Source organism: Bufo gargarizans, unplaced genomic scaffold (genome assembly GCF_014858855.1).
Source record: "Bufo gargarizans isolate SCDJY-AF-19 unplaced genomic scaffold, ASM1485885v1 original_scaffold_1247_pilon, whole genome shotgun sequence".
NCBI classification, from domain to species: Eukaryota; Metazoa; Chordata; class Amphibia; order Anura; family Bufonidae; genus Bufo; species Bufo gargarizans.
The window spans coordinates 186235-205895 of record NW_025334287.1 but is presented as its reverse complement, the minus strand read 5'-3'; the positions used below and the strand labels follow the sequence as shown (position 1 = coordinate 205895).

Sequence of the window (19661 nt, the reverse complement as noted above, 5' to 3'; positions counted from 1 at the left end):
TCTGGCCTCTAGAATATAGGCCCTTGTAGATAGAAATAAGATTCTATGGTTCCAAGATAACGTGAGCTGATCTATAACAGACAGAGGGACCATGTCCTTTATTGCATTACGTCTAGCATCTACATAGAGAAAACTTAGGCTACTTTCACACTTGCGTTCGGGGCTCCGCTTGTGAGTTCCGTTTAAAGGCTCTCACAAGTGGCCCCGAACGCATCCGTCCAGCCCTAATGCATTCTGAGTGGATGCGGATCCGCTCAGAACGCATCAGTCTGGCAGCGTTTGGCCTCCGCTCAGCAGGCGGACACAGTGTTCGGGTGTCCGCCTGGCCGTGCGGAGGCAAACAGATCCATCCAGACTTAAAACATAAGTCAATGGGGACGGATCCGTTCTGAACGTATCCCATCGTCTGCATTATATGAGCGGATCCGTCTGGGTAGCCTTAGAAGTCAGGGAGTATAAACCTGCACAAAGCCCAGCATCCATATCTAATGAAGGGGGAACTTTCACAGCTTTTTTACTTCTGGAACATACTCCTCATACTCCGACTCTGGAGATACTCTAGGTGGTACTCTACTTGGTTCTTCAGAATCATAGTAATTCAAGTTCTGTACTTGCAAGAGCCATCAACAACTGTTAGAGACGGATCTATACAGAGTGTGGCTTCTCTATACAAGCAATATATATGCTGTATATCAGTCAGCACTTGTTAAACGCTACTCTGAAAGTTAGACGGCACGCTACAAGACACACTTCTTCATAGTGTTTACATGTGAGAGACATTATTGTTTGGTAACAAGTGCTGTAAACTCATGCAGCTAATTAATTAGACTAATGATGATAGCGCTGCAATACTCTGCAGTGCTGTACACAGAGTATCACACATTTGTCCATGGCACTCTTGGGGTTTACAGGTGCTGTACTACAACACCATAGATGAAAAGTTGACATCTAGGGATGAGCGAATCGACTTCGGATGATTCATCGGAAGTGGATTCGTAGAAAACTTTGTTGTAATACTATGAGGAGCGGGAACATAAGCTATTCCCTAGGCAGCAGAAGGACCAGGTCCTTTATCCTGTGGGATCCAGTCTTTGTATATATTATAAGCCATTTCCTAGGCAGCAGAAGGACCCAGGTCAGTTATCCTGTGGGATCCAATCTTTTTATGTAGCATAAACTAATTTCCTAGTCAACAGATGGACCAGGTCCTTTTGCTGGCTAGGATTTAGCAATCTCACATAGGGTAGAGTCTAAATCCTAGGCAGCTAAAGGACCGGTAGTGTCTAAACTCCAGACACCAAACGGACCTTCTGACGTCACACTATCACGTGACGTTTCTAGGTCACGTGGGTCGGCAGCCAGCGCGCGCTTCAGAAGTTATATTACAGCAGGAACTTGGTCAGGCATGGCTGCTCTCGCTCTGCGCACCAGCGTCTTTAGCACTGACAGGGGAGAGTGTCTGCCTGAGAGGTACATGTGAAGCCTGTGGAGGGGGCCTGACAATTCTAGGAGGTGTGAGGAGGGGCTGCCATGTGGGATGGGGGGGGGGGCTACTATGGTGTGGGATTGTATGATGGGGGGTACTATGGTGTGGGATTGTATGATGGGGGGTACTATGGTGTGGGATTGTATGATGGGGGGTACTATGGTGTGGGATTGTATGATGGGGGGTACTATGGTGTGGGATTGTATGATGGGGGGACTATGGTGTGGGATTGTATGATGGGGGGGTACTATGGTGTGGGATTGTATTATGGGGGGACTATGGTGCGGGATTGTATTATGGGGGGACTATGGTGCGGGATTGTATTATGGGGGGGACTATGGTGCGGGATTGTATTATGGGGGGGACTATGGTGCGGGATTGTATGATGGGGGGGACTATGGTGCGGGATTGTATGATGGGGGCGCTGCGGTGCGGGATTGTATGATGGGGGGCGCTGCGGTGCGGGATTGTATGATGGGGGGCGCTGCGGTGCGGGATTGTATGATGGGGGGCGCTGCGGTGCGGGATTGTATGATGGGGGGCGCTGCGGTGCGGGATTGTATGGTGGGGGCGCTGCGGTGCGGGATTGTATGATGGGGGCGCTGCGGTGCGGGATTGTATGATGGGGGCGCTGCGGTGCGGGATTGTATGATGGGGGGGACTATGGTGCGGGATTGTATTATGGGGGGGACTATGGTGCGGGATTGTATGATGGGGGGGACTATGGTGCGGGATTGTATGATGGGGGGCGCTGCGGTGCGGGATTGTCTGATGGGGGGCGCTGCGGTGCGGGATTGTATGATGGGGGCGCTGCGGTGCGGGATTGTCTGATGGGGGGCGCTGCGGTGCGGGATTGTATGATGGGGGGCGCTGCGGTGCGGGATTGTATGATGGGGGGCGCTGCGGTGCGGGATTGTATGATGGGGGGCGCTGCGGTGCGGGATTGTCTGATGGGGGGCGCTGCGGTGCGGGATTGTATGATGGGGGGCGCTGCGGTGCGGGATTGTATGATGGGGGGCGCTGCGGTGCGGGATTGTATGATGGGGGGGCGCTGCGGGATTGTATGATGGGGGGCGGTGCGGGATTGTATGATCATGGGGTGGGGAGGTGCGGGATTGTATGATCATGGGGTGGGGAGGTGCGGGATTGTATGATCATGGGGTGGGGAGGTGCGGGATTGTATGATCATGGGGTGGGGAGGTGCGGGATTGTATGATGATGGGGGGGCGGTGCGGTGCGGGATTGTATGATGATGGGGGGGCGGTGCGGTGCGGGATTGTATGATGGGGGGGGCGGTGCGGGATTGTATGATGGGGGGGCGGTGCAGGATTTTATGACGGGGGGGGGGGTGCGGGATTGTATATTTTGTTTGCGGGCTGCTATCTGGGGGGCCACGGTGTATGTCACATGTTTTACTGAATAGAACAGGTTTCCATCTTCTCCGCACCCGATATTTATTCTTATATATTTTCTACTGTACAAGTCGAAGTGAAAGCTGCAGGTTTTACTGTTTAATAAAAACTTATTGTTGAACCCCAAAAAAAGGTATTCTATATATTTATGTTCATTTCTCTATTTTTATTATTTTTTATTGCAGTTCTGCTGTATTCTCGGCGCTTGTAGCTGTGCATAGAGACGGGTGCAGACGTCTGTAATGGTCAGTGTTGAGTGAAGCTTCAGATGCTTCATTCAAAACTTGTGAGTAACACTCTGCAGTGATTGGTCTCCGTACAGTCTTAGAATGTATGGGCTCCGAAGAGCCAAAGTCAGTTATTAACAAAGTTGTGTGAGACCCCATTGAATAACTCGAGTAGTGGATTTTTAAAGTGGAAAAACACTTTGACCCTGGGTTCACACCTGAGCGTTCTGAAAGGAGCGCTCTGTATGCCCGATTGTACCGGCGTTTGCAATCGCGCATACAGAGACAAGCGAACGCCCATTGTCACGCGTTCCCGAAAGTCTATGTACAGGAACGCGTGACAAAACGCCCCAAAGAAGCTCAAGAACTTTTTTGAGCGTAGGGAGTTTTACAGCGCGTTCAAACGTGCTGTCAAACGCTCAAGTGTGAACCAGGGCCATAGGGAAGCATTGGTTTTCATGTGTTGAGCGTTTTACAGCGCGTTTGAACGCGCTGTAAAACGCTCAGGTGTGAACCCAGCGTAAAACTTTAAACAGAACTCTGCTTCGGTTCAGAGGTTCTAGACGGGACCGAAGCAGAGTTCGGTTTCAAGTGCTTTTCCACTTAAAAAATCAACTACTTGAGTTATTCAATGGAGTCTCGTGCAACTTCATGAATAACTGACTTCGGCTCCTCGGAGCCCATACATTCTAAGACTGTACGTAGTCTAATCACTGTACAGTATTAATCCGAAGTTTTAAACAAAGTGCCTTCGGATGAAGCCTCCAACGCTCACTGCGCTTGACACTGACAATGGCCTAACGGACACGCACATTACACCGCCCCGCGGATCTGTGAGGAACAGCATTTACTGCTACAAGGGGGACTCCCTGTACAATGCTTTAACCCCTTTCTGACCACCCAACGTAAATATACAGTCCTGATCAAAAGTTTAAGACCACTTGAAAAATGGCAAAAAATCCTTTTTAGCATGGCTGGATCTTAACCAGGTTCCAAGTAGAGCTTCAGCATGCAACAAGAAGACATGGGAGCGAGACCAAACATTTTTTGAGCATTCAATTTAATGAAAACAACGAATAATCTGAAACCGGCTGTTTTTCAGCTGATCAAAAGTTTAGGACCACACCTCCAAAAAAGAACTAAACCCCCCCCCCCCCCCCCCAAAAAAAAAAAACAGAAATCCAACTTCCAAACATGACCTCAGTAATGAGTAGCTCTGCCGTTATGGTTTCGGCATGCTTGATGCAAGCGTTTCCATGAGGTGCGTGGGAACATTTCTCCAAGTGGTGAAGACGGCCGCACGAAGGCCATCTACTGTCTGGAACTGTTGTCCATTTTTGTGAACTTCCCTTTGCCATCCATCCCCAAAGGTTCTCAATTGGATTTACATCAGGGGAACACTCAGGATGGGCCAAAAGAGTGATGTTATTCTCCTGGAAGAAGTCCCTTGTCCTGCGGGCATTGTGTACTGTAGCGTTGTCCTGTTACCCCACAGACGAGGGCCCTCAGTCATGAGGAATGCTCTCTGCAACATCTGGACAGAGCCAGCGGCCGTTTGACCAGGGCTGTGGAGTCGGTAGATAAATGGTCCGACTCCTCAGTTTTTGGTACTTCCGACTCCTTTGTATTTAATATGCGAATGTCGTTACCACAGAAGTACTGGCCAGGAAGCCGCTGCCTTCTCCGCTGTGTGCTGATCTTCTGCTGATGATCGGGCAGTGGGGGATCCAGGACGGGGCATTTATTGTAAAACATGATTTCCCCAGTAGAATCCCATAGTCATGTTTAAGCTAACAATCGAGTTTACAAGTTTTTATAGCCTTAGCTGAATGGCAGCAGTTTTTCTGATGGTTTACAGCTTCAGTCTTGAGCTATTGACCATCCATTCCCTTATACAAGTGTCTCTAGTCCTGCAAAAAACATATTTACTTAATCAGCTATCAGTGAGAGGCTAGGAGGTTAACCATGGACGTTGCGTTCCCTGTAACAGCGGAACACAACACAATGGAAAGTATATGTATTGCCGCTCCTTAAAGGGGTTGTCCAGGTTCAGAGCTGAACCTGGACAGCCCTCCATTTTCACCCCGGCAGCCCCCCTGACATGAGCATCGGAGCAGTTCATGCTCCGATGCTCTCCTTTGCCCTGCGCTAAATCGCGCAGGGCAAAGGCATTTTTCTGAGTTCCGGTGACATACCGGGCTCTCTATGGGGCTGACAGGCAGCCCGGTGACGTCACCGGCACTGATGGGCGGGATTTGGCTCTGCCCTAGCCAGTAAAACGGCTAGGGCAGAGCTAAAGCCCGCCCCTCAGAGCCGGTGACGTCACCGAACACACTGCTGGGCGGAAGTTACCGCCCGGCAGTGTGTTATTGTAAACACAAGAGCCTGTGCCCTGCGCGATCTAGCGCAGGGCACGGGAGCGCATCGGAGCATGAGATGCTCCGATGCCAGGCTCAGGAGGGCTGCCGGGGTGAAAATAAGGGTATGTCCGGGTTCAGCTCTGAACCCGGACAACCCCTTTAACTGTGCGTTGCCTGCCATATAGTGAAGCATATGAAAAGCATGCTTCTTCATGGTCACTTAATGTGTTCGTTTTGCGGTAACGTGACGCACTGCATGCATTGGCCTTTATTCTTACAGTAGAGAAGTACCATATTTATCACAAAAGTGGGGGGAAAATAGCAGTGCGTCTTATGGGGGTGAATGCTACGACCGTCCGGTGAATAGGCTGAGAGGGAGGAGGGGCCGGCATCTGTTTCTGTAATGGCAGCGGGGCCCGGGGCAGTCACTGTATTCTCCTACACCGGGCCCCGCTCACTGTAGTATACGGTAATCATATCTAACTTGTGGGTATTGTTAAAGTATTCCAATCATCTGCTCCGCCGACTTTATGAATGAAGCAGGCACCGGGCCCCGCTGCCATTACAGAAACAGATGCCGGGCCCCATTCACTACACAGGGACACTGTTATGGGGGGGATCTGTGGATGACACATAAGATAAGATGCTATATATGTGTCATCCACAGATGCCCCCACAATGATCCCCCATAACAGTGCCACCCACAGATGCCCCCATAACAGTGCCACCCACAGACCACCATTAGTTCAAAAGCACACCTTTTGGTTAAAAATATTTTTTTTCTTATTTTCCTCCTCAAAAACCTAGGTGTGTCTTATAGGGTGAAAAATATGGTAATTAATTATAACTTTTTGTGAATTGGGACATTTAAACTTGCTTTTTTTATTTTTATTCCAATTTAAATCTAGTAGGATTGGAGTCGGTTCATTTTTTGCCAACTCCGACTCCAGGTACCCAAAATTGCCTCAGACTCCACAGCCCTGCATTTGACGCCCCTGCACTTCCTGAAGCTCCATTGTTCCACTGAAGGAAAAAGCCCCCCAGACCATTATGGCGCCCCCTCCACTGTGGCGTGTAGAAAACATCTCAGGTGGGATCTGCTGGTCATGCCAGTAACGTTGGAAACCATCAGGACCATCAAGGTTAAATTTTTTCTCATCAGAGAATAAAACTTTCTTCCACCTTTGAATGTCCCATGTTTCTCTCTTGCAAAGTCCAAACGAGCAGTTCTGTGGCGTTCAAGGAGACGAGTTCTTTGAAGACGTTTTTTGTTTTTGAAGCCCTTCAGTCTCAGATGCCGTCTGATGGTTATGGGGCTGCAGTCAGCACCAGAAAGGGCCTAATTTGGGTCGAGGATCGTCCAGTGTCTTGACGGACAGCCAACTGGATCCTCCGGCTCAGTGCTGATGAAATGCTTTTGGGTCTAACACTTGACTTTTTTTTGTTCCATAACCCTCAGGATCATAAAAAATGATAATTCCAAATGACTGTCTTCCTGCGTCCCACCTGTGTCCCCCCCAGCTTATGCAGTTCAGCAACCCGACCACGTTCAAAAAGGGAGAGTTTTTTTGCCTTTGTCATCACAACGTGTGACTACCTGACAGAGAATGACAATGAATCCACAGATTTGGCCTTTTAAGGCCCCTTTCACACGGGTGAGATTTCCGCCCGGGTGCAATACGTTCACCTCACGCACTGAATCCAGACCCATTCATTTCTATGGGGCTGTGCACACAAACAGTGATTTTCACGCATCACTTGTGTGTTGCGTGAAAATCGCAGCATGCTCTATATTGTGTGTTTTCCACGCAACGCATTCCCCATAGAAGTGAATGGGGGCTGCGTGAAAATCGCAAGCAAGTGCGGATGCGGTGCGATTTTCACGCACGGTTGCTAGGAGACGATCGGGATGGAGACCCGATCATTATTATTTTCCCTTATACCATGGTTATAAGGGAAAATAATAGTATTCTGAATACAGAATGCATAGTATAATAGGGCTGGAGGGGTTAAAAATAATTATAATTTAACTCACCTTAATCCACTTGATCGCGCAGCCGGCATCTCTTCTGTCTTCTTCTTTGCTGTGTGCAGGAAAAGGACCTGTGGTGACTTCACTCCGGTCATCACATGATCCATCACCATGGTAAAAGATCATGTGACGGACCATGTGATGACCGCAGTGACGTCACCACAGGTCCTTTTCCTGCACACAGCAAAAAAGAAGACGGAAGAGAAGCCGGGCTACGCGATCAAGTGGATTAAGGTGAGTTAAAAATTATTATTTTTTTAACCCCTCCAGCACTATTGTACTATACATTCTGTATTAAGAATGCTATTATTTTCCCTTATAATTTTCCCTTATAATACAATCTACCGAACACCGATCCCAAACCCGAACTTCTGTGAAAAAGTTCGGGTTTGGGTACCAAACATGCAGATTTTTCTCACGCGCGTGCAAAACGCATTACAATGTTTTGCACTCGCGTGGAAAAATCACACATGTTCCCGCAACGCCCGTGTGAAAGAGGCCTAAAGGCATGTGGTCCGAAAATTTGGATCAGCTGAAAAACAGCCTGTTTCAGTTTAATCGTTATTTTTAATTAATTGAATGCTCAAAAAATGTTCTGTCTCACTCTCATTTCTTCTTGTTGCATGTTGAAGCTCCACTTGGAACCTTGTTAAGATCCAACAATGTAAAATATGATTTTTTTGCCATTTTTCAAGTAGTCTTAAACTTTTGATCAGGATTGTACCTCGGTGGGTGGGTATTTAAATATGGTGGCCGCTCGTGAGCACCATAGCTGCTGGGTGCTGTTTTAACCCCTTAAGGACCCATGACGTACATGTACTTCATGAGGTCTGGGGGAAGATCGGGGTGGAATCGCTGCACCATGGGTGCTCTTACCGGCAGGCAGCTATGCCCTGCAGCTCCAAGCGCTGCGATTGGATGATCAATGTGTCGTCACATCGCAGCACAGGAAGCTGTCAGCAGCTGCTGGGAGGAGGTCAGAGGACAGTGGCCGGTGCTGAACTGGTCAGCACCGGTCACCTCCGAGGTGAGGCAGGGAACACCAGTGTTTTGGGTCCCCTGCCAGCGCTGCGATTGGCTGAAACAACGCTCCAGCCAATGGCAGCGCTATAGCTGCACAGGAAGAGGCAGAACGTCCCTGCATGCAGCCATTCTAGCTAGTGACTGCTTGCAGATAGGTTCTGTGGCTTGCTGGGACTTGTGCTGCACCACCACTACGAATTTAACGCCTTTGCTGCTGAAAAGAAGAAAGAACAACAACATCTGGAATAGCTGCACAATTTTTGCAGTCCCCCCCCCATCCTTTTTTTAAGGACACCATTTGGTCCGTGCATTTATTTATTTTTTTAACCATTTTCCAGCTCTGCATCACTTTTTCTGTGTGCGACCTGTGACCGCCAAGTGCTTTTCAGTGCGTACCTGCCTGATCAGCACCTGCGGACTATTTGTGCAGATTTTTTGGCAAATTTTTTTCATATAAAATTTTTGGGGGTTAAAAAAGAACTGGTAGTTAGGGCTTTATATAAATATATATAGAGTTATATATTTCTATATAGATATAAGTAAAAATTTTAGCCAATGTAGTAACGTTTTATACGATCTTTGGTGCTCTGCAGCGCGCACAATCAGTAGTGGTGCTCTGCAGCGCGCACAATCAGTAGTGGTGCTCTGCAGCGCGCACAATCAGTAGTGGTGCTCTGCAGCGCGCACAATCAGTCGTGTGCTCAGTAGCATTTGCACATTTGAGGTTTTTTTTCTTTTTCACATTTGTGTGTGAAAAAATAACTGCAGTTAGTGGTAGTTAGTTTAAGTTAGTTAGTTAGATAGATACATAGATATCTCTCTCAATTTCAGTTAGTCAGTTTAGATTTCAGCACGAACGCACCATCTGTGTACGTGCATTTTGCAACCACTGAGCACCGATCAGTAGTGTCCGTTACTGATCGCGTCTGCTCAGTTTGCGCTGCAAGTAATTTTTTATTTTTTTTTGCTGAAAATGTTTTTATTTTTTTAGAACTATTCTTCTAAATTTAAATTTCACATTTATTACAAGCCCCTTCACGTGTGAAAACACTACATACACTCCCCACACTAAATAAAGGTTTACACGTTTCACACCTCAATAAAATAAAAATGTCCCATTCATCCCAACGACTATATTCAGCTGAAGGGGCATACGCCATGCTTGCCTCCGATACAGAGTCTGCCAGTGAGGAAGAAGAGGATGCCACTTTCCTCTACCCCCTCATCCTCATCCGCTGATGAGGGACCCTTTAGACCAGGCATGCTCAACCTGCGGCCCTCCAGCTGTTGTAAAACTACAACTCCCACAATGCCCTGACGTAGGCTGTTTGGGCATGCTGGGAGTTGTAGTTTTGCAACAGCTGGAGGGCCGCAGGTTGAGCATGCCTGCTTTAGAAGGTGCCCCAGGGTAGCAGCGGAGGCAGCCCCCCAGAGTGAGCCCACATGGACCCCACCCCCTGACCATTATCAGCCCCAAATTCCGGAGTTCATGGGCCACTCAGGAATTCTGATAGATTGTGCGGACTTCGCTGAGCTAGATTTTTTCAAAATCTTCTCTGAAAATTTTGTAAATCTAATGGTGACCGAAACCAATTTAGACGCCCAACAATTCATTGCTCAGAACCCGAGTTCTCCATACGCTAGACCCCTAGGTTGGACCCCAGTAGATGCAGCAGAGATGAAGTTTTGGGGACTCGTGCTGCATATGGGCGTAGTAAAGAAGCCAAACGTTAGACAATATTGGAATTCTGACATTTTCTACCAGACTCCAATTTTCAGTCAGACCATGACCTGGGAGCGGTTTGAATGGCAGCTAAAACCCATGTCTCTGTAGGTAACACATAGAAAAGGTCTATCTGGTGTATGGGAAATAGACAGTTCTCTGTGAGCAGGCTAAACGCCATGTCTGAAGAGGACCTCACCAGCAGGAGAACCTCTCTGTATATAACACATAGAAAAGGTCCGTCTGGTGTATGGGAAATAGACAGTTCACTGTGAGCAGGCTAAACTCCATGTCTGAAGAGGACCTCACCAGCAGGAGAACCTCTCTGTATATAACACATAGAAAAGGTCCGTCTGGTGTATGGGAAATAGACATTACACTGTTAGCAGGCTAAACTCCATACCTGAAGAGGACCTCACCAGCAGGAGAACCTCTCTGTAGGTAACACATAGAAAAGGTCTATCTGGTGTATGGGAAATAGACAGTTCACTGTGAGCAGGCTAAACTCCATGTCTGAAGAGGACCTCACCAGCAGGAGGACCTCTCTGTAGGTAACACATAGAAAAGGTCTGTCTGGTGTATGGGAAATAGACAGTTCTCTGTGAGCAGGCTAAACTCCATGTCTGAAGAGGACCTCACCAGCAGGAGAACCTCTCTGTATATAACACATAGAAAAGGTCCGTCTGGTGTATGGGAAATAGACAGTTCACTGTGAGCAGACTAAACCCCATGCCTGAAGAGGACCTCACCAGCAGGAGAACCTCTCTGTATATAACACATAGAAAAGGTCCGTCTGGTGTATGGGAAATAGACAGTTCACTGTTAGCAGGCAAAACTCCATGTCTGAAGAGGACCTCACCAGCAGGAGAACCTCTCTGTATATAACACATAGAAAAGGTCCGTCTGGTGTATGGGAAATAGACAGTTCACTGTGAGCAGGCTAAACTCCATGTCTGAAGAGGACCTCACCAGCAGGAGAACCTCTCTGTATATAACACATAGAAAAGGTCCGTCTGGTGTATGGGAAATAGACAGTTCACTGTGAGCAGGCTAAACTCCATACCTGAAGAGGACCTCACCAGCAGGAGAACCTCTCTGTATATAACACATAGAAAAGGTCCGTCTGGTGTATAGGAAATAGACAGTTCACTGTGAGCAGGCTAAACTCCATGTCTGAAGAGGACCTGACCAGCAGGAGAACCTCTCTGTATATAACACATAGAAAAGGTCCGTCTGGTGTATGGGAAATAGACATTACACTGTTAGCAGGCTAAACTCCATACCTGAAGAGGACCTCACCAGCAGGAGAACCTCTCTGTAGGTAACACATAGAAAAGGTCCATCTGGTGTATGGGAAATAGACAGTTCTCTGTGAGCAGGCTAAACTCCATGTCTGAAGAGGACCTCACCAGCAGGAGAACCTCTCTGTATATAACACATAGAAAAGGTCCGTCTGGTGTATGGGAAATAGACAGTTCACTGTGAGCAGGCTAAACTCCATGTCTGAAGAGGACCTCACCAGCAGGAGAACCTCTCTGTATATAACACATAGTAAAGGTCCGTCTGGTGTATGGGAAATAGACAGTTCTCTGTGAGCAGGCTAACTCCATGCCTGAAGAGGACCTCACCAGCAGGAGAACCTCTGTATATAACACATAGAAAAGGTCCGTCTGGTGTATGGGAAATAGACAGTTCACTGTGAGCAGGCTAAACTCCATGTCTGAAGAGGACCTCACCAGCAGGAGAACCTCTCTGTATATAACACATAGAAAAGGTCCGTCTGGTGTATGGGAAATAGACAGTTCACTGTGAGCAGGCTAAACTCCATGTCTGAAGAGGACCTAACAAGCAGCAGATCTGATGGGGCTCATGCTGAGCTTTCCTTTGACCATGATGATGGTGAAATCACAGGTTACCGCCAGAGTATTGCAATCTGGATGTATAATTTGATGGTAACATTTCACAGATAACACTTGATGAATAGAAAATTTGAGCCGATACTTTCGTTTTCTCGGACACTGGAAGGCGGACATTTCTCAGTGATTAGAGGCTCTTCTGCAGCATCATCTGAGCTCAGACCCTGTTCTAACAGGACTCGGGGTGAAGGGCGTCCATGATATGGATTCACGTTTTATAGTGATATTAAACAGTTAGGCCTCCTGCACACAAAAGTTTTTTGTTTCCGTTTGGCAAAAGGCTTTTTAAATCCCATATATGGAAAAAAACGGAATGTACTCCGTATGCATTCAGTTTCCGTTTTTCAGTTCAAAGATAGAACAGGTCATATTATTGCCCGCAAATCGTGTTCCGTGGCTCCATTCAAGTCAATGGGGCTGTAAAATGAACGGATACAGAATGCATCCGTATGTTTTCCGTATTTGTTCCATTTTTTGATAAACCGTCTATTGAAAATTTTATGCCCAGCGGAATTTTAGAATGTAATTACTGTATATGCCTTGTTTAAGTTCCTCAAAAAACGCAAACCAAACAGAAAAACGGAACGGAAACTGAGACAGTACTGAAACAAAAAAAATCCTTTTAAAACGGACTTCAAAACCATCCGGTCTTCTGCAGGAGGCCTTATAAGGATTAAAAATAAAAATGAGATTTTCTACCACTCATCTGTTCAACTTTATTTGGCAAAATTATTTGTAATGGATCACATACCACAAAGGGTTAAGGCTACTTTCACACTAGCGTTCGGGCGGATCCGTTCTGAACGGATCCGCTCATATTAATGCAGACGGAGGCTCCGTTCAGTACGGATCCGTCTGCATTAATAACTTTAAAAAAATTCGCAAGTGCGCAAGTGCGAAAGTAGCCTGCGCGGATCCGTTCAGACTTTCAATGTAAAGTCAATGGGGGACGGATCCGCTTGAAGATTGAGCCACATTGTGGCATCTTCAAACGGATCCGTCCCCATTGACTTACATTGAAAGTCTGGACGGATCCGCACGGATCCGCACGCCTCCGAACGGCCAGGCGGACACCCGAACGCTGCAAGCAGCGTTCAGCTGTTTGCCTGTCCGTGCGGAGGCGAGCGGAGGCTGAACGCCGCCAGACTGATGCAGTCTGAGCGGATCCGCCTCCATTCAGACTGCATCAGGGCTGGACGGCTGCGTTCGGGTCCGCTCGTGAGCTCCTTCAAACGGAGCTCACGAACGGAAACCCGAACGCTAGTGTGAAAGTAGCCTAAGAAGGTCCTTACAGAGTATGGAGTTTAGCCAATTCACTTTGAATCAGCTAAATCCCATCATAGTTCTGTACCTGACCACTAGGGGGATAAGAGGTCCGTACCGTGTATGGAGTTTAGACGGCTCCTATAGAGTTGGCTATTCCCCATACTTAGTAAGGACCAGGTCCGCACCGTGTATGGAGTTTAGCCAAATCAATGTGAGCTGGCTAAACACTAGCTCTGTTCGGACCCGTCCACTAGGGGGCAAAAAGGTCCGTACCGTGTCTGGAGTTTAGACAGCTCATAGAGAGCTGGCTATTTCCCATACTGCAAAACGACCAGGTCCGTTTGGTGTCTGGAGTTTAGACACAACCCTAAATGACCTGGTCCTTCTGCTGCCTAGGAAATAGCCTGCTCTATGTGAGATTGCTAAATCCTAGCCAGCAAAAGGACCTGGTCCATCTGTTGACTATGAAATTAGTTTATGCTACATAAAAAGATTGGATCCCACAGGATAACTGACCTGGGTCCTTCTGCTGCCTAGGAAATGGCTTATAATATATACAAAGACTGGATCCCACAGGATAAAGGACCTGGTCCTTCTGCTGCCTAGGAAATGGCTTATAATATATACAAAGACTGGATCCCACAGGATAAAGGACCTGGTCCTTCTGCTGCCTAGGGAATAGCTTATGCTCCCGCTCCTCATAGTATTACAACAAAGTATTCTACGAATCCACTTCCGATGAATCATCCGAAGTCGATTCGCTCATCCCTAGATGTCAACTTTTCATCTATGGTGTTGTAGTACAGCACCTGCAAACCCCAAGAGTGCCATGGACAAATGTGTGATACTCTGTGTACAGCACTGCAGAGTATTGCAGCGCTATCATCATTAGTCTAATTAATTAGCTGCATGAGTTTACAGCACTTGTTACCAAACAATAATGTCTCTCACATGTAAACACTATGAAGAAGTGTGTCTTGTAGCGTGCCGTCTAACTTTCAGAGTAGCGTTTAACAAGTGCTGACTGATATACAGCATATATATTGCTTGTATAGAGAAGCCACACTCTGTATAGATCCGTCTCTAACAGTTGTTGATGGCTCTTGCAAGTACAGAACTTGAATTACTATGATTCTGAAGAACCAAGTAGAGTACCACCTACAGTATCTCCAGAGTCGGAGTATGAGGAGTATGTTCCAGAAGTAAAAAAGCTGTGAAAGTTCCCCCTTCATTAGATATGGATGCTGGGCTTTGTGCAGGTTTATACACCCTGACTTCTAAGGCTACTTTCACACTTGCGCTTGATCGGATCCGTTCTGAACGGATCCGATCATATTAATGCAGACGGAGGCTCCGTTCAGTACGGATCCGTCTGCATTAATAACTTTAAAAAAATTTGCAAGTGCGCAAGTAGCCTGCGCGGATCCGTCCAGACTTTCAATGTAAAGTCAATGGGGGACGGATCCGCTTGAAGATTGAGCCATATGGTGACATCTTCAAGCGGATCCGTTCCCATTGACTTACATTGTAAGTCTGAACGGATCCGCACGCCTCCGCACGGCCAGGCGGACACCCGAACGCTGCAAGCAGCGTTCAGCTGTCCGCCTGTCCGTGCGGAGGCGAGCGGAGCGGAGGCTGAACGCCGCCAGACTGATGCAGTCTGAGCGGATCCGCTCCATTCAGACTGCATCAGGGCTGGACGGAGGCGTTCGGGTCCGCTCGTGAGCCCCTTCAAACGGAGCTCACGAGCGGACCGACGAACGCTAGTGTGAAAGTAGCTTAAGGCTACCCAGACAGATCCGCTCATATAATGCAGACGATGGGATCCGTTCAGAACGGATCCGTCTGCATTATATTGTAGAAAAAATTCTAAGTGTGAAAGTAGCTTCAGACGGATCCGTCCAGACTTTACATTGAAAGTCAATGGGGGACGGATCCGTTTGAAAATTGAGCCATATTGTGTCAACTTCAAACGGATCCGTCCCCATTGACTTATGTTTTAAGTCTGGATGGATCTGTTTGCCTCCGCACGGCCAGGCGGACACCCGAACACTGTGTCCGCCTGCTGAGCGGAGGCCAAACGCTGCCAGACTGATGCGTTCTGAGCGGATCCGCATCCACTCAGAATGCATTAGGGCTGGACGGATGCGTTCGGGCCGCTTGTGAGAGCCTTTAAACGGAACTCACAAGCGGAGCCCCGAACGCTAGTGTGAAAGTAGCCTAAGTTTTCTCTATGTATATGCTAGACGTAATGCAATAAAGGACATGGTCCCTCTGTCTGTTATAGATCAGCGCACGTTATCTTGGAACCATAGAATCTTATTTCTATCTACAAGGGCCTATATTCTAGAGGCCAGATATCACATCCCTCAGCTCACCTACCAGCACACAAATTAGATGAGAAAATAACATTCAATAGTCTTTTTTCTCACTCGTACAGTGTTTATTTTAGGACCTGGTCAGATATCGTAATATCAGTGTGAGGCGAAATACTATCGGACCCCGATATCGGAGTTTGACTTTGATGTCTGACTTTCTTCACAGGTCAGGGTCAAATTCACGATGAGATATGGATTTACTTTTTGAACTGTGTGATTTAGCATTAAAATAAATACTTGAGCGCAAAGTGGGTTTACTTACGTTAAATTGCATTAGCGGCTTCACTTCCTTTATAATGCAATAAGCGATTCACTTCTTTTATAGAGCATTGGAAGTTCACCTACTTTACTGGGCAATAAGGGATTCGCTTCCTTTAGGTTGCAATAGGTGTTTACTACATTTAGAGCGCAATAAAGGGTTCATTTACTTTACGGTGCAATAGGGAGCTCACTTTAGGGTGCAACAGGGGTTTGCTTACTTAAAGGGGTCCTCTCACTTCAGTAAGTGGCATTTATCATGTAGAGAAAGTGAATACAAGTCACTTACTAATGTATTGTTATTATCTGTGACGAAAGCACCTTCATCACTGGGAGTTGGAGAGGTCTGCTTGCCAGCCTCTTGCCCTGTGACGCAATTAACAAGCACAAGGGACATTGCCTGTGACGCAATTAACAAGCTCCATGGGCATTGCTTGTGATACATTTAACAAACACAATGGGCCTTTTTAAATTGACGAACGCCCAGCGGGGCTTGGTCATCGACCGCATGGAACTATGTCCGGCCCCTTAATCCAATCATCTCCAGGATAGAGAGGAGGGATTTTACTGTTTATATGGGAGTGTGTTATATCGTACTGTATATTGATTGGTCACTGTATTTAGTGTGCCTGTCCTCCATCAGGTCCCCAGGGGAGTAGCCCTTTCTGGAGGACGTGCATAAAAGGCCGAGCTGTGGCCATCAATAAAGGAGTCCTGCTTTATACCTTCATGAAGTCTTGGCCCATGTTTGGGGAATGGGATAACTACACTCTTGCGGATTGCTATAGCACAATACTCCCCTGAGTATAAGCTCTTGTAAGAGCTTGTTCCTGCTCTATGGATTTAGGAGAGGTTCACCCACTGAAAGCTAAAGCCCGGTCTTGGGTCCAGCGTGGGTGGAGGACGGCGAGACCCTAACCAAGCTGCGGCGGTTTGTGGGGTCTGTGGTGGTTATGGTGTCCGGTGGAGTGCTTGGAGCCCTCTGGAAGCACTAGGAGCATCCGTCAGCGGAAGGTGCCCAGTCGGGAAGGGGGGGGGGGGGGCAGGCGTTCCGTTATCCATATTGCTACCTTTGTTGGCTGGATTCTTTTTTCCCTTATGTTATACACTGCTCGTTTCCATGGTTACAGACAACCCTGAAATCCATCAGTGATGGTCTTGCTTGCACATTATAGGAAAAAGCACTAGTGTATGTACGCTCCCATGGACCCGGCCACCAGAGAGGCTGATGCTTTTTCCTAGTGTGCAAGCACGACCACCACAGATGGATTGCAGGGTGGTCTTTAACCATGGAAACGAGCCGTGTATGTGATAGAAAAATGAATCCAGCCAGCAAAGGAAGCAATATGGACAATCACAATACATTAGTAAGTGCCTTATATTAACTTTCTCTACATGATAAATGTGACTTACTGAAGTGAGACAACCCCTTTAAGGATACAATAGAGGTACAAAGTGGGTTTACTTCATGTTTTTTTTTTATTGCTATGTGATTTAGCAGCACATATACATTATATATGAAACTCCTTTGACACTGATGGGTGAGAAAAGTCACACATCAAAGTCAAACATAATTTGCATTTGTCTCCTAGCTAGGGTTAACAAAATACATTTTTTCAAGGTTTCTATTGGGTCTTGAACCTAAAGACTGGTGTTTGTAAGGCCTCTTTCACACTTACGTTGTCCGGATCCGGCGTGTACTCCACTTGCCGGAATTACACGCCGGATCCGGAAAAACGCAAGTGTACTGAAAGCATTTGAAGACGGATCCGTCTTCAAAATGCTTTCAGTGTTACTATGGCAGCCAGGACGCTATTAAAGTCCTGGTTGCCATAGTAGTAGTGGGGAGCGGCATACTTACCGTCCGTGCGGCTCCCGGGGCGCTCCAGAATGACGTCAGAGCGCCCCATGCGCATGGATCATGTGATCCATGCGATCACGTCATCCATGCGCTTGGGGCGCCCTAACGTCACTCTGGAGCGCCCCGGGAGCCGCACGGACGGTAAGTATGCTGCTCCCCCGCTCCCCGTTACACTTTACCATGGCTGCCAGGACTTTAGCGTCCCGGCAGCCATGGTAACCATTGAGAAAAAGCTAAACATCGCATCCGGCAATGCGCCGAAACGACGTTTAGCTTAAGGCCAGATCCGGATCAATGCCTTTCAATGGGCATTAATTCCGGATCCAGCCTTGCGGCAAGTGTTCCGGATTTTTGGCCGGAGCAAAAAGCGCAGCATGCTGCGCTATTTGCTGCGGCCAAAAAACGTTCCGTTCCGGAACGGAAGACATCCTGATGCATCCTGAACGGACGGACTGTCCATTCAGAATGCATTAGGATAATCCTGATCCGTATTCTTCCGGCATAGAGCCCCGACGACGGAACTCTATGCCGGAAGAAAAGAACGCAGGTGTGAAAGAGCCCTAAGCCAGAAGCCTTACCATTAAGGTATAGGCTGAACTCGGAGTAGTTATGGATTTTCTTTCACTATGTGATACAGCAGACAAATACACAGGAACTCTTTAAATAATTTTGAATCTGACGCTGACCAAAGAGGAAAGTCAGACATCAAAGTCAAACATCATTTTAATTGGTCTCCTAGCTAGGGTTTAAAAAAATAAAAATAAATTTATATATATATATAACAAAAGTCCGCAGCACTTCTTGCTGGGAGATTAAAGCTGTATTTTATGTATCGAACAAGGAGGACAAAACTCCCTTCCCAAGTCGCAGTGATTCACGCTGCATTCAGCGCGTCTCCCAATACCTAATGCGCAGCAAGGAGTGCTGCGGACTTTTATTGTTTAGTCATCATCCTGAATCGAGGGATTACCGTCGGCACCCTTCTTCTCAACTTCCAAAGGACTGCTGCCTGACTTTTTATGGATCTAATATATATGTGTGTATGTTATTTTTTTAGGTTTGTATCGGGTCTTGAACGCTATTAGACTTATACACAGAAACCTTATCATTGCCTTATAGGCTCAGCCTGAAAGGATCATGGATCTTCTCTAGCGATGTGATTTTCCATAAAAATACACAAATTCTTTTTGAATCTGACCAGCGAGTAGTCAGACAAAGTCAAACATCATTTCAATTTGTCTCCTAGCTTGGGTTTAAAAATATATTTTTGTTATTAAGGTTTCTATTGGGTCTTGAACTAAAAAACCTTTGGTTTGCAATGCAGCAATCTTAACTCTGAGCTATAGGCTCTTTTATAGTTCTATGAGCTCTCGCAAAGAAGTCCATCTATAACTCATTCTGACTGACCCTGACCTGTGAAGAAAGTCCGGTGTCAGAGATAGGATTTTGCCTTACATTATTCTGATACTTGACTATGATATCTGACAATGTCCTAAAATGAACCCTGTACATTTGGATCTGCTAGTTTTTAATGGTCCAACTGTAAATCAACACTACAAACCAATATTTCTAAGAAAACTTTTTTATTGACAATAAAATACAGCATAAACAATGTTCCTTAATTGTAGTGGACATACCAAACATTTGTAAGCCATACAGAACCACTGCGTTTGTCATTACATTTTTTGTATAGTGTATACAGTTATATATATATATATA

At 46.9% G+C, this 19661-nt stretch overlaps 1 long non-coding RNA gene across 1 annotated transcript in view; it reads left to right on the top strand.

The window, feature by feature from the left end:
• Positions 1 to 19118, top strand: part of LOC122923135 — a 35627-nt gene extending 16509 nt beyond the window's left edge. The window contains exon 4 of the long non-coding RNA XR_006387233.1: positions 19000 to 19118. This is a non-coding gene — a long non-coding RNA (uncharacterized LOC122923135). The remainder of the gene's footprint in view (positions 1 to 18999) is intronic.
• Positions 19119 to 19661: the final 543 nt, after the last annotated feature.